This window comes from Branchiostoma belcheri, unplaced genomic scaffold (genome assembly GCF_001625305.1).
Source record: "Branchiostoma belcheri isolate BF01 breed outbred unplaced genomic scaffold, Haploidv18h27 scaffold151, whole genome shotgun sequence".
NCBI classification, from domain to species: Eukaryota; Metazoa; Chordata; class Leptocardii; order Amphioxiformes; family Branchiostomatidae; genus Branchiostoma; species Branchiostoma belcheri.
In genome coordinates, this window is record NW_017802947.1 from 81,419 (window position 1) to 98,279 (window position 16,861).

The 16,861-nt window shown below is 38.7% G+C and overlaps 1 protein-coding gene across 48 annotated transcripts in view; it reads left to right on the plus strand.

The window, feature by feature from the left end:
* LOC109465484 (fibrillin-2-like) overlaps window positions 1-16,861 on the plus strand; it is a 206,866-nt gene that overhangs the window by 38,877 nt on the left and 151,128 nt on the right. The gene's annotated exons all lie outside the window — the stretch shown is intronic.

Here is a 16,861-nt window from a genome sequence, read left to right on the forward strand (position 1 = left end):
AAGCGATGTGGGCTATAGTTGCCTCTCTGCAGAAATATCATGGGCTGTAAGTTGTGGAAAAGAGTAAGATAGACTTACTAGTACATGTTTTTTTCCTCAACAGATATAGACGAATGTGCAACTGACACGGACAACTGCGGTGATCATGCAAACTGTACTAACACAGACGGCGGTTTCTTCTGTACCTGTAACGAGGGTTATTTCTGGAACGGAGTCAACTGTGATGGTGAGAGCAAAAATATCTGATTGCACAAATTGTAAAACATATTACGGTTATGGAACATAAATTGCTAGTAGACCTGTAAAGCGCTAATACAAAGCTCGTTATGACTCGATACGTTTTCAGTTCGTTGCGGTAAACGATGTGATACAACGTAACGGCTATACGTACACCAGGTAGTATTGTTTCCGTGCCAAAACTGCGGACGCAAATTGTGTTCCCATTTCGTTCAATTCATATTGTGCCTGACAAAAAAAGGAACCCTTGACTTTGTACCCGTCGGTTCTGAACATTTCACTGCATACCATATGTACTGATAACTACGGACTTTTCTTGTATCGATAAAGTAGATAGCAAAACATAAATGATATCTTGCGACTACTAATTGTGTACTTGTCTTGTATCGATAAAGTAGATAGCAAAACATAAATGATATTTTCCCTGACCTGATAATAATCCTTAGTAACTTAGAGGTTCAGATCTGTTAGATCTATCACCCTCCCTTCAGTGATGAGAATTTACAGTTTCTTGTAAATGCTAAAACAAAGATGTGAATGCTGTTTCTCTTTACAGATATTGACGATGTATCATTCATAGAATATAGAAACTTAAGTCCATAATTGCCGCTACTGCGCGTATGCGGCTCTTTACTATGCTGCTATGGGCGGCTCTTATGGTTTTGGGACTTGTTCGACAATACTTCCATGCTCGCGGTATTATTTGTGAGTACTTGAGGATTTTCTATTTTTTTTATCATCGTACCTCTTTTCTTCAGAAATCAATGATTGCGTTCCCAATCCGTGTGTTCCAATGGCGACCTGCGAAGACCGCCGGCCTCCCGCTTTCGGAGCAGTTTGCCACTGTCCGCCTAAGTATTTTGGCGACGGACTCATCGGTGGAACCGGATGCCAACGTAATATTCTACCTTAAAAACCTACGTCAACAAGTGAATTGCTTGCTTTCTTGCTTAAAAGGTACCAACAATCCAACTGAAAAATCAATAATGGATATATGAATGCTTTCTTCCATGTGTTCATCTATTGAAGAAACAGATGAATTATTTGGCATCAATTATTTAAGTTGCAATCAGATAAGTTATTGAACGTGTTTGATAAAATTATCGTTACATTTGTATTATCAATACTCTTAATACTCTTAATATCTTCTATCTTCTAGCAATGACCCGGGACGACTTGTGTGAAGGCCCAGGTTGGTATCAGTACACACTACTGCACACATGACTTGTAACTTCAGTGTGATGTATAGGTGTGAACATGTGACAACATGTATTCTTAGATATGTTTTTACTGTCTTACGCCTTTGACCCGAATGGAAAAGAATTTAAAGTCATATCACACGGGAGGCCCATATGTGGAGTTTATGTTTTCTTTGGACTGAGCTTGACAACACGATAGTGTTTCTTTAAATGTCAACACAGGCAGAAAAGTACTGTACAATGAAATTTCTTTTGTAGGTAATATAGTTCCTGTTGTTGTGTGATGGTATAAATATCCACCATGTAATATTTGTACGTGTGTGTGTGTGGGTGTGTGTTTCTTTGTATACGTGTGTGTCTCAAGAAAAACACTGAATTGTCTACAACCCAAAATGTATGTCTTCAGTTATGTAAGTGTATCAGGCCTTATATTTCACATAAGGTCTGTTGCTGATGTACAATAACATGGATGCTCATACCTCTTGATTTTTGTCACAACTCTGACGGCGGTATGAATGAAAGTATTACGAACTTTCTGAAAGTGTTTTTCTCTATCAAATGCGACAGGTAAATATACAATTCATCTGAAAAATATGAATGATAAAAGTATTGCTGTTTAAAGTGCCGGTTACCCTAGATGTACACAATATGTTCTTTATTGTACCTAACACCCAAAGTGTGTCATTCCTTAAACAATGTTTTATATGTATAACGGACCTTTGCTATATGTTTCACAGAGAGAGGAATCTGCCGTGCTTGCGGAGATCCACACACAAAGACGTTTGATAAGCGTCCTCACCACTTTCAAGGCCCGTGCAGATACATCTTCGCCAAGGACTGCGGAAACAACGACTTTAGTGTGGAAGTACAACACGTACCCGTACCCCGCAGGCCAGTTGTGTCAGTTGTGCGTGAGGTGTTCGTAATAGCCCACGGGTACGAAATCGGAATTCACCAAGGCAATGACGTGACGGTGAGAGACATTATGTTTTGCTGACCCATGCTAAAGTTGTGATGACCACCTGTATAGTACAGTACCAGTTTAGGTAACCAATGAGCACATTTGCTATCTATCTGCATTCCTACTCTAGATGAGTTGAAGCTAAGATTTAATACAAAGTTTTCTTTCAGAGGTCATGACTCATTTCAGATGGTTCCAGTCTCAGTCTCGATAATGTTCTTAAGTGTACACTGTATCACCAGTATTCATGCCAAGACACGTTATTAGTGTATGGTGATCATATGCAGTATGCTTTGGAGAATATTAGAGTTCTGTGCTACTTTGTCCATTCTCTGAAATTCCTTATTTCGTTATCCAAAGGTGGACGGAGTGCTATACACGCCTCCCTTTTCACTGGCAATGGGCAAGATCCGCGTCAGGTTCCGAGGCATTTGGGTTCACGTGCGATTGGTGGAGTTATGTGTGGACGTTTACTACAATGGGCGCCACTGTGTTAAGGTAAGCACGTAACTGACAAGGGCAATTTCCTATTCTGAAAAGTTGCATGTAGTACAGATACATTGTGCCATTGTCTATTCATCTGATTATAAAGCATACATCGGCCATGTTTTACATTCAGTAAATAATTTGGGTATCTACACATCCGAGTTGAAGATGATGTGTATTAAATGCTGCTACAGGTGAAGGTTTCACCTTACTACTGTGATAGGATGTGTGGACTGTGTGGTAACTTCAACTACGACAGGAGCGATGACTTCATGATGTCAGATCTGGTGACCATCGCTACAAACTGGAACGACTTCGGGTATAGCTGGTTGGTCCAGGACGAAGACAATGAGATGTATGTTTTATTGATATGAAGCATTTAATCACATTTCCATCAATATGGATTGGTAGACAAATGTAAGGCGAGGATGAGCCAATATTATTTTCTTGGCCACGCTCCAAAATGTATAGCATTCAATCCAAAAATGTGTGTTCGTCAAGCTGACAGATTGAATTGGTATAGTAAGAAAGTCGGGCTGTATGAGAAGGAGGACAATATAGTTATGACAACGCACGTTTCATTACTTTAAGGTGACAAAATATTTCAGCATTTTGGGAGGGGCAAGTCATTCGCCATGAGCACGATATATTTTGGGCCTTATTTTGTAGATAATTTTTATTTCCTGGGCAAATGTTGCTAAGAAAGGCCCAGGTTTCTTGTATGAAGGTATATTTTCAAAATCTGGCCAAAAAGTGTGACCTTTGGCGTGGTTTGACCTGTTGTTGACCTCAACTCAATAGTTTGGTTGTAGCTCATTGAAACCCCGGAGTCGACCTTCCACAATTTGTACCAAAAGACACTTGACAAATCCAGCTTTTCAGTGGGGGGTAAAAACTTGAGGTTTGAAATTAAGGTAAATGTGTTAAGGTTAAAGTGCTTGTTTCTAGTGGTTTTGGCATAAAATTCCAATGCAAAGCCTATTTACCGGTCCCTCACCTTCTCTTCTTTGAAAATCAGCGTACCCAGAGAATGGGGCTATCCCGTGAAAGTAGCTGCACTGCCTTTATCGTCCGGAGATAGTGTGTCAGTGCCTGACAAGAGCGAACTATTTTTATATCACGGCATACCTAGGTACCTGTAATCACTATCCTATCTGCTTTTACAAAACTGTTTCCTTAATCATGATGTGGACTTTTCTGTCCACCTCAGGTGTATTGGACCGCCACCGCCACCACCTTGTCGCCCCGAGATAGAGATTCTTGCTAATGACCTGTGCGGGATCATTACAGCCAATAACGGCCCGTTTGCCCCTTGCCATGCCTTCGAGGATCCTTCGGAATACTTTGGGGACTGTTTCTACGACATTTGCGCACAAGACGGAGACATCGAGGGTCTTTGTGACAACCTGGAGGCATATGCCGACGCCTGTGATGATGAGGGCGTGTCCATTATTTGGCGGACACCAGACCTTTGTCGTAAGCAAGATCCTGAAGCACGATTTAACGCTATACAGAGCGTTTTAAATACCTCTATGAGCTTTTGTGACAACCATTGTTTCCTTATTTTTTCAGAGCAGCAACGTTAGTTCGATGCATTTGGGACATTAGATAAAACTGTTTATAGAGGTAGAGTTGAAGTCTTTTCTTATTTTCTGACAGCCTTGCCGTGTCCACCAAACAGCCATTACAACCCATGCGCAAGTCCCTGTCCTCCGACCTGCCAGGATCCCAACCCCATCTGTATCCAAGTCTGTGTAGAATGCTGTGAGTGCGATGATGGCTACATCATGAGCGGACAGCACTGCGTTCCAATAGAGGAATGCGGATGCACCGACCCTGAGACCGGCCGTTATTACGAGGTCGGTAATGGTCTACCAGACAATCGTTACCTTTACAATGAACTGCAATAGTTACATTCTTGTGTGTGTATGCTACATACATGTAATATTTGTCAATGTGACTAGGTAGCAATGGTAGCAGTCCTTTGTGAATCTGTCTACACGGTAATCCTTTACTCTTCCCCAGGCCTCAATAAATGTTTAGTGTGCTTCAATGCATCTCTAGAGGAAAACTCTATGACAAGACTCTTATCTTGTTCTGATGAATGTCTCTTACAAAAGAAGCACTGATGATTCAAATTACAAACAGCCAATAGCGGGTATAGTTTTATATTGTAAAATAGTAATATTCGACACGAGTATATTGAAAATCCAACACATTGTCATTAATATTTTCTATTAGAAAATATCAATTAGTGTTCTTCAGTTGGATTTATTGCATTTCTTTCCATCTTTAGCTCGGCGCGACCTGGGTAGAGGACGGTAGCCGTTGTGAATGCAGAGAAAACAACAACATTGTCTGCAAAGGTATATGATGATTGCCATGCAAAATAATCTCTCTCTCTCTCTCTCTCTCTCTCTCTCTGTAATTTACGCATAATTTACATATACATATATATGTACATATTTTATCATTCCTGTTACACATTAATACCTGATAGAATATCTATTGATCTAGGCTAGGCATAATGTCACATTTTGTATTTCACATATTATCTACCACATCTAGCGTATTTTACGCATATGGGTATTGTACTTCGAAGTTTTTATAATTTTGCTATTTTTTCGAATATTGTCTCATTACAGGATGTTCCTTTGACGTCGTCTTCATACTCGACCGTTCCTCGAGCATTGGACCCTATGGGATGTACATCGCCCGAAAATACATCGCTTATATCATCAGATGCTTGTTTGGCCTGGATGTTGAAGTGAGTTATCCTAATTCAAAGCTTATAAGCTTATAGAAGAGTTCAGCTGTTGCTAGCCTTGTGTTTGTTGCTCGTGGTTGATCTAGTCTTGAATACCAAGCTAGTTGGGGTATGTATGGTACATATTGGACATTAAGAAAATAATTCTATGACAATCAGACAGCTACACGTTCTTGACAACAGGTTTAGAGAATTCATTACCACTGTAGGTAGACATCCTTCCATCTGGCTACTATAGGGTGGTAGCGCTCTAGAGTTTTGATCGTGTGACATAACTTTATAGATATGACCGAGTACATTATGTGCCTCATGTTCACCATTTAATGTATTGTTTTTTGTAATGAATGTTTTACAGAATGACATGTCTTTATTGTTGCTTGTAGGTTGGGTACATTGTCTTTGACTGTATATCGAAGTGGCTGATCTCTCTGGGGCTGTACACCGTGGATACGGCCGGTCTCATCCCCCAAATCAAGGCTGCTGAGTTCACTGGTGGAGAGAGCCGATCTGGGAGTACCATTCGTTTTATGAGGGCTACGGTAGGAGCATGATTTCCCCACTTTCTTTATATGTGCAGCATCTATGATGTAGACTTGTTCTGTTGATAGTACATATCACCAACAGAAAGAAAATATATGTGGGGGTAGTCTGCTACATTTCAGGAAGCTGATACGGAAATCCGTGTAAATGTGTACCTTGAAGATAAAGAAAATAGTTGTTTTGTATCACATACTTAAAGATGCACTTTGATAAGATATTTTGACACAGAAGTCTTTCTATTTAAGGGCATTTTGGCTACTCCTCAGCGGCAGAGCTGACATTATCTCTTGTTTTGTTCGTTTGTTTCAGGCCAATTACCGAAACGGGATTCCTAAAGCGGCAGTTGTACTGACAGATGGTGTTGCGTATGGCGAGGTAAACTTTCATTGTAGCTAGTCATATTCACGAAGATCCAATGATGCACTCTGTTGGGTAATACATTGTATTTCTCTGTTACATTTGTATCCCAAAATACCCCTTTATCTATTCAACTAAAATCTGTTCCGTTTTCTGGGATTATAAAAAAATGTCTGATGTTTACTTAATCTCTATCATTTTGTCAGTTTTTAAAAGATTAGGCTGGCGGCACTCAAATCGTTGTACTAAGTCTTGATAGCAGTAACATGGGGAGGTAAAACGAAATGTAACCATGGATATAAGTGACTAACTCAACTTCGACGAGGGCCAACACTACTCTTGTTTACAATTTTCGCTGCGTGCTATATAGCAGATTATGACAGACCATTTTCTTAAATTTTGTTCTTTGTTCTTATTAACTTGCTAGTACCCGAACAACTTGTATGAAATCCAGTCTGACGCAGCAAGGGCCATGGGCATTGAGATGTACGCTGTGGCAGTTGGAAGGGAGTACAACTTCAACTACAATGCACTTGCGTACATCGCGGGTGGCTATGATCGCGTGTTCGACCGATTCAGTTGCTGTTACCTTGCCTACAGGCTAATGGACGACTTGTGTGGTACGTGTTGCTTAAATAGATCATTTTGGCGGTACTTACATTGTATTGCTTTGAAAGAAATACAGGTAAATCCACATACCAGCAGACTTGTTTCTTAAGTTTGCTCTCCTTGAACCTTGTATCACTGCAATCCTTTTAGCTTCGATTAGAATTCAATGGTGCATTGAAAGATTCGTCAGGAAAATATACAGGGAGCTAAAGCTAAAGCCAGAATCATGACACTTCCTGCAGCTGTAGGCAGTTCATGGATCTGTAACGTTTATAATATTTCCCAATCCAACAGTGTTCCCTCCGCGGTGTGATGTGAATGCAGACCTGTTCTTTGTTTTGGACTCATCTGGCAGCGTGTCCGTGGCGGATTTTGACAGAGTAAAAGACTTCGTTGTGTCAGTGGTCAGCGCTTTCACTATCAGTTTAACTGACACGAGAGTTGGCGTGTCGCAGTACTCAACTGGCCCCCAGTAAGTGTTTTTTTAATATGCTTTCTTTGCAAGCCTTTAAAGCCAACTGTATTCTAATCCTGTCTGCCTGATTTTCAAAATGCCTACAAATGAACAAAAGTACACAAAGATACTGAATAGATGCATGATTTTACTACAACCAAAGTTGCTCCGGTACCAGGCTATTTACATTCTTTCGAGAACCTCATATGCTGAAAATTGAGACATATTTCAACTTCATACTGCAGAATGGAATGTAACTTGGGAGATCATGCAGATCAACCATCCTTCGTCAACGCCATCAACACCATGCAAAAAATTGGCCAATGGACAAATACGGGAGATGCTCTTGAGTTCGCACGTACAAATGCCAACTGGAGGGACCTCCCATTCCAAAGGTTAGTAGAAGATTTTAAGAGTCAATAGTTAACGCAAATATGCATTTAAGTGAGAATGCCGGGCAAGTTTAACGATGAACTTTAAAATTAAATACTGAAAAAAGGCAAAAATAAAGCGCGTGTGAAGTGAAATGTTTTATAAACCTAGCCGAATTCAGATTTCAGAAGGGGGATTACTAAAATACAACGGGTTCGTCTAGACAGAAATTTCAATTTTTTTCAGATTATGATAGTTCTGACCGACGGGAAGTCACAGGACAGTGTCGTGGCGGCCTCCCAAAATCTGGCCAATGACGGTATTACCGCGTTCGCCATCGGAGTGGGCAACTTTGACTCCACAGAAGTGCTGCAGATTGCCAACAACAACGCAGACCGAGTGTTTGAGCTGGACGACTATGCTGCCTTGACTGCAAGCATCGACGTGATCGTTGAGGCCGTCTGCAGCGGTTAGTACAAGCCCAAATATAGTCACAATGAAATATGCAACGATCTCACAAATGTGTAAACGTATTAAATCAACCTCCTCTGACCACTTTGAAAAAATATACTTAAGCCGATTATTGCGTTGTGTGGTGTGAGGAAAGGGGCAAATATTGCTGAAAGTTGGACTTGTCTCCAATTTGATCCAATGATGGGCCCAAATGTCAATTGCTTCATTTAAGAAATAATTCTGTTCAGCATCCACAAACCAAGGTTTCCATATCAGAGCCCATCAATATTGTCCACTCTCGTCAACAATTATAAATCTAGATGTTCAGGCTATCCGCGGCCTATTCTCAATTGTCTTGAATGCTTCAGCTCCTTGTTACTAGATTCCCTTTTGCATTATTCTTTCATACACACGGTAGGGTTTATGTCCAAACGTAGGTACCGAAAAATCCCCTCCGTTTGAGATTAAAAAAAGAAATATGATCATCTATGCCTGTCCAAGTTAGAGTTGTCGTGATGATGCCGGCACTGAATCCAATGAAATTATAGCCTTTCATCATGACGTATGCTTATCAGACTTTAACTTGCATTTAATAGGATAATTATTTTGATATCGACAGGTGCATAAAGGGTGAACTATGATCGTCTGGATATAAGGCAAGTCAATTTTGTTGTCTTAAAAACAACACTCGTTGGTAATACTAGGCTAACTGTGTCTTTTCAAATTGCTTTTACTGAATATGTAGCTACTTACTGTTGTCTAACAAAATTGAAATAATGTCGAGACTGATTTTCAAGACTAAAACGTCTGAAGGATTCTCTATCTAGTCAATGTCTAGAAATGTTGATGGTCGAATTTTTGATCGCAATTCATCTAAAGTAAATGTTAATCTTGCATATTTTGTAGAGTTACACACCTGCTATGATTAGAATACTTGCTTAGTTATAATTACTACGATTAGAATATTGCCTCAAAATACAGTGATATGTTTTCAGGTTTTGATCATTCTACTTTAAGTTGTCTTATTTCTTCCATTCTTCTGATATATGATGGTTGGAAACACGCATATTCATGAAGCGCTTTTATCTTTGAATTACAGGACCTCGACTCACTAACGACACCGGACAGTATGGTCTTCAACTGGCTCATCTTCTTTTCCGCTGATGACCTTCTGATCATTTGTCTGAAAGAGAGCACGATTCCTTTGCACTTCCAAAACATAAGCACAAATGTTTTTCAGCTTTCAATTCCTAATTACTTCAATTGGTGGGCATGGCCTGATTAACTTACTGCAACATCGTATAAAACAGACGTCCTAGACTTGAATTTAGTAGCACTTTACATAACTTCACTTTGCCAAAGGAATCATGCTTTACTTTCAGAGTGTTGACGGGTTATCTCTTTAAAGCTTTATTTCAAGATTCACTCAGCGCTTTTATTGCATCTATTGCATCTAGTTGCCACAAATGCAACAATAAATTTAACTGCTTTGCTGCTTTATCTATACCAAATGAATGCAATAAAATTGTAACTTGCCTCTGCCTTGTTCGTGCCAGTTTCTCAGTTGTGACGCATTTAAAACAATACGCAACCTATCTCTTGATTAATGCACAAGTAGTGTCTTCAGTAAAACGCATGGAGTAGTCTATTGTACAAGGCAGATTTCTCGGAATGTGTAAGAATCTGTTGTTGCTGTCGCTAGAAGACAGTTACATGTTTCACCTATGGAAACTTCCCTCCCAATATGCTGAACACTGTTAGTACAAAAAGTACTCCATCAGGCACGACATCCAAACAATACAAACGTATTATGGTTGCCTAACCTAATAAAAAGGTCGTTAACATGGGAAAATTGATACATGGAGAATACAACTTCTAAAAGACATAGAATCATAATGATAAACCTAGCCCGCGTTGAATTTGTCAAAATTGGTCTATCATTTCCATCCCAACATATCTAGACTACAAACAACATGGCAATCGTATTGCTACCTTATTATTTTCACTGTGAAAGTGATCTCGATCCAGTTTAGCTCATTGAAGAGCTTGTTTGGTATATATCGCCCCGAACAGAAAATAACCACATTTCAATGCAAAACTTCACAGACCGGTTTTACTCGTGGAAAAGGTAGATTGAATGATATAACCTAGCAATTCATAGAAAGAGAATCTATGGTGTTTAATGCTGCTTAATGGGGCCATGGGTTTAAGCTAAACCAATACATTAATCGGAGTATTGTTAACCAAGACAATTTAAAGCACAGAAACATTATACAATTGTTTAACGGGTCTAAATCAAAACGTTTCAGGAAAAAACAAGTTGGATGTTGATTGCTAAAATGATAAATTCGTACCTGTTGTAAACAAAGAAGAAATCACCTGAAAGAAATTGTTTGCCCACCTCCGTCCCCATGCATGAAACATATGTTCAAGAAAAAAGTATGACTATAATTTACTTAGCAGGTCTAAACACCGCTGCTCCAATGTCAGCCAGAAAGGGAGTATGTAACCCTTACAAACAATGACTCTAATTAAAAAGCAAAGCATAACATGACAAAGTGACGCCGTAGCTTTCCATACCTACGACGTTTTATTTAAATCATAACCGATGAAACAACTGTGTAACGTTATCTTGCCCAATACACTGAACGAAGAGTTATGTAATTAATAAGTCCGGATAGTTGACGAGGTTTAAATCATCAAATTTACTTACAACATGCTTGCTTTACTAGGAGGCATTTTGCTAGGACACTTAAAATGATAAAAAAGCTTCATTAAATTGCAGTAGAAAATGGTAATACTTAACGCATTGAATAGTTTCTTCGGTATTCATGATGCTGTTGGCTTAAGTTATCCATGATATTTAATCATTATTTTATGGTAAAGAATGCTTCTTGTAATGCCAATTAAGGGTTAATTGATAAAATTGTGATCAAAATAAAAGTGCAATTTTCTCAATTCAAATTACCAATAATATCATGAGTCATGACCAAAATATAAGAGAAAAATAAGGACGTTTTTGTTGCTGCAAGCGTCCTCGGGTACGGCCGGAAATGTACCCATGTCAAGTAAATGCATATAAGTCCTGAACTTCCTACAATCAAATGTAACTACTTGAATCATTCTTGACCTTGTAACTTTGAGATCTTCGATCGTTAATAGGAATCGTCATGCTGTGGAGATTAAGGCAAAAGTTTCAGTTAGAACACTCTCGCGATTGATTGTAGGCTCATCAGAAAGAGTATGTGTACAGACTGATTCCACCGCGACTATGAGGACAATAAACCTGCCGATGAGTCCGTGTATCTGCGTATACCCCGCAACATTTCAGAGATGTACCGCGCATACGAGAAATAAGAGCAATATACTACATCATATAACACCGATGTGTAAGGACAGAACATTAAGTCCAAGATACAACAAAATTATTGCTTTAGGTCAAGATAGTAAGTCCGATATTTCAACTGGAAACTGGTAACTGAATCATTCACAGCAGACCCATATAGTTAATAAATGTTAAACGACAATGGTATTGGTTTTGTTTTTTTGTTTGTCAACGGCTCTTTCATTTAGTTATGTTAGATATTCTAGGAAGGTCCATGTACCATTCAAAATGTTAAACATCTTTTAGCTGAACACCATATAATTAGAATTAAATATCATAGTTATTATTGACATACATAAAAAAACAGTATAGAAAGTGCCACTAATCCCAAAATGGCAAGGCAGTAACAAATCTCCATGTAACCAAAGTGTTCATCTAAGGACGTGCTTTTTCTGATGCGCTCTAGCAATCATATACTAGGAAATTATATATACTTTGGTTTGAGAGAATAAACGAGGTATGAGGGTGGTATATGATGGAGTTTATGTATAGAAAACATTTGAAACACGAGAGTCAATAAAGTGTTTGCATTCGTATAAAATCACATTTGCACGGCCGTAAGGTCTACAGCGGCTGTTATTCGGCGCTAACGCACGTAGCCACAATACGACTCCAGGTTTGAGCATGGGTCTGTACGGTTTTGAAGACGTAATGCCGGGAAGGACCCCTACTCCTGTCGATAGATGTGATGTTAAGCGTGTTTTTCAGAACACGTAAGATCCATTTAATGTCTTACCCAATGGTAGGCACGCGTTATCACCTGAATGAAGTGATGGAATTCCCCAAGGCTAACCACAAAACACACCCACAGCCACAAAACACCACATAGAATCAGGAATTACAACCTGATTTGTAAAGAATGAGGAAGTGTGACGGATTCTCACAGAAAACGAGATTTAAATGTGACTTTAGCCAAAGCCACGTAGAACAGTTGCGCATAACTTTCCTCCTTGGACTGTTCATCGCATTATAGATAGATGTTTCTAGAAATTATCTGTGTGTCAATTTCCTTTATTTAAGGGTTTCTGCCACATGTTTAGTATCAATAGACAAAACTAATACCTCTGATGCAATAAAGGAAAACCCATGTATATTTACCTACAAAATGTAAACGCATGAAAAAGGTAAATACCTTAATAAAAAAAGGACCCTCTGTATCGTCTTGTAGTTCATTACTCAGTGTCCCAGCATACCAAAATCAAATATTCCTGGCGTAGCCTCGTTCAATTAGTGCATCAAAAATTATGATCCAAAAGACGAATAGAATGAGTTACTCTTTGGACCCAACTAGAAATATGGTCTTTGTTTCAATATATGAAAATGATACGACAAATTTATCAATGGTTATCAAAGTTGGTCTCCATAATGATAATCCTGAAAAGTAAGCATTCAACAGAAGCTTTACGGAAAACATCAGATCTTTTAGTAGAAAAAAGAGTTAATATACATGATAAACCTACGTTGTACATGTATGTAGCTTGGAATAGACAATAAAAGGTGGAAAAAGGTTTTCAAAGTTTTCCATAATAAGCATTCTATATCTCCCTTTTTTATTAATTCTAAAATGTATGCCCCTCCGTAGTCAGATTGGCTAAATAGTATATTGCCCCTTTTGACGTAAAATACAAATGGAATTCCATAGTAGCATTCTATTGTTGAGTGTATCATGAGTTGAACCCATTGTTCTCTGTCCTATAATGAAACCAAAGTGGCTATTTTCTCAAGAATATAGCGGTAGTGTCACTGGTAAGGGCAAGAAAATGTTACCACCATCTAAAAAAAATGTATACATAGTACGACAGTGTACACAAGTCGACTTTGTTTCAATTCAATTCAATTCTTTATTTCCATACCAACATTGCAGACATACAAAAAACTATAATGTTGCCTGAATGGCATTGGTATTTACATCATTAAATTAGAATAAACACATATCATTATTACATACATATATACATGGATATATACATACTACTTATATGACTGATACTACTATATATAGGAACTAGTTGTGAAGTCTTTTTGTTCTGGCTGGGGGGATGGAGATGGTGTTTTTGTTTCTAAGAGTGTTACTCACTCACTCACTCACTCACTCACTCACTCACACACACACACACACACACACAGGCACACACAGGCACACACATACATACACACACACACACACACACACACACACACACACACACACACACACACACACACACACACACACACACACACACACACAGAGAGAGAGAGAGAGAGAGAGAGAGAACTATCGCCGTGAGTGCACGATTGTGTATACCTGTGATGTGAAATGAAGACCTATCGATAGTTACACTATATAGTAAGTACCATGCATGATAATACTAACGAAACATATATGGGTATACAACTCGTGAGTAATTCCTGTCGATTGTGTCAAATATCACTCAATTATGATAAAAAATTGCTCATCGTAACGCTATACAACAGTGAACGATAACCGTATATTATCTCGATTACTTTGATGCCTTGAGACACAATGACATTCTTCGAAATTTTTTTTTATTTTGTTGAAAGATTTTTAGCGAATGTACATATATATTAATCCTGACTATAAACAACATGCACGACCGTGCTATCAAGAGCCGGATGTAGCCCTGCACTGTGCGGACAAATATAGAGTGGTAAACAAAAACGTAATAGGCAACCTTTTTTCGCTCTATCTGTGGCAAGCTTTAGACGAACATCCATTTTACTACGACTCATAGCTTTATTCTGGGGACCCAAAACACCATCGACGCTTTCACCTCATGGTTTATTGTTTTAATCAATCATACGTGACAAACCATGAATACTAGTACCTCCAACAGTCATCACAAGTGGAATCGTCTGCAATAAAATCATTTTATATTTACACCTCTCACATCTCTCTTATAACAGGTGCACTATTTAACTTAATAGTGTAACATACATATTACACCTGGTTTTTAGTTAGTGTGTAGATCATTATGCACCCTAAGTGGCGCTGGCTCTGACAGTCGCCTCACAAACTAAACTGGGTCGAGCTAAGATGTTTGATTTGAACATTGCAAATGCATATATTTACAGCTGCATTATTCACAATAGGCGTTAGTAAAATTATATTAGCCACTAGTACATACGTATACAGAATACCGTGTGTCTATTTCCTTTTTTTATATCAAATACATTTACGCCAGGTTTAGTATTAATCGACAATCAATACTAGCATAGCTGATACAACAAAGTAAAACTCAGTTGTTGGAATATCGTGTACACCCACTTTTGTCCAGAATGCGGGCAAACACATGGAAAGGTGAAAATGTATGAAACGTATGACTGGTGTCGTCTTGTCATCTGTTATTCAGAGCAAAGTTGTCAAAATATGCCCATATCAAAAATACCAGACGCATTGTTGTCATTTCTTCATAACAATAGACCATCCGTCAGTGATACCATCTATGAGCTGTCATATATTATTTCCGTCAGTCAAAAAGAAAAGGAAAAATACGCCAAAGTAATAACTTCAGCTCACAATGCGTTATTAGTTGTTTATGGTTATTGATTTTAATAGAGGAGATGAAAGCTCCACAGACACTTCTAGCTATTTGAGACACCATCCAACTTGAAGATAGAAATGCAGATATTATAGACAATATAGTAAGAACCAACAATCCCAAAAGGGTGAGACATTCACAAAGCTCCATGCATCTAAAGTCTTCAACTAAGGATGTGGCACCTTATTAATGGCCGAACTGGTTTTTGTGATGCGCTCTAGCAATCATACACAATGAGATTATACTTTGGTTTGAGAGAATAAATGGGGTATGAGGGTGGTATGATGGAGTTTATAGGAAAACTTGAAAGGCGAGAGTCACTAACGTGTCTACATTCGTTTAACACCACATCTGCCGTAAGGTCTGCAGCGGCTGTTATTCGGCACTAACTCAGGCAACCTCAATAATACGGCCCCAGGTTTGAGCATGGGACTGTACGGTTTTGAACCTGTAATGCCGGGAAGGACCCCCTACTCCTGTCGATAGATGTGACGGAGTATGTTCTTAAACGTGTTTTTCAAAACACGTAAGATCCATTTAATGTCTTATCCAAGGGTAGGTACGCGATATATATTATTATCACCTGAATGAAGTGATGGAATTCCGCAAGGCTAACGCTATCAACATTACACCGTTTACCACAAACACTTGATATACTCAGGAGTTACACACTTTCCTCCTATGACTGTTCCTTGCTTTATAGCTAGATGCTTTTAGAAATTCTATAAGCCAGCGCTGCTGATCTGTATATCAATTTCCTTTATCACAGGGTTTCTGCCACGTGTTTGGTAGTTTAGTATTTAGCATAAGTAATGGAAAAAACTGATATGTCTAATGCAATAAAGGAAAACCCACCCATTTGTTGGCATGACGTGCACGCCTGTACATACAATGTAAACACGCAAAATGTGAATAACTTATGTAGATGCTTAAATAACTCCCTGTTAGGATTATATCGTCAATAAGAAGCGCCTTTTCAATGATACCATCTATGAAACGTATGATTGGTGTTGTCCTGTAGCACGTTATTTAGTGTCCCAACATGCCAAAATCAAATATTACTGGCGTAGTCTTGTTTTTATTTGTGCCTAAAAACGTTATGATCTAAAAGACAAATATCATGAGTTACTCTTCATTTTTGGACCGAACTTTAAAACTAGTAATATGGTCCTCTTTAAACAATGGAAATGGTATGACAAGTTTATCGATGGCTATCAGAGTTGTCCCAATAATGATACTGTAATTCACTTTATCTTCACGGTAGCAAAATCGCCGTGAGTGCACGATTGTGTATATCCGTGAAGTAGTGATGTAAGTACCATACAGCTAATACTAACGAAACATATATGAGTATGCAACTTGTGACAACTTCTTGTCGAATGTGTCGAAAGTCACTCAATTGAAATTATGGTAAAAGTTGCTAATCGTGACGTAATACAACAATGAACTGTGTATCATCTCGATAATTGTAATACCTTGAGGCACACTGACATCCTTCG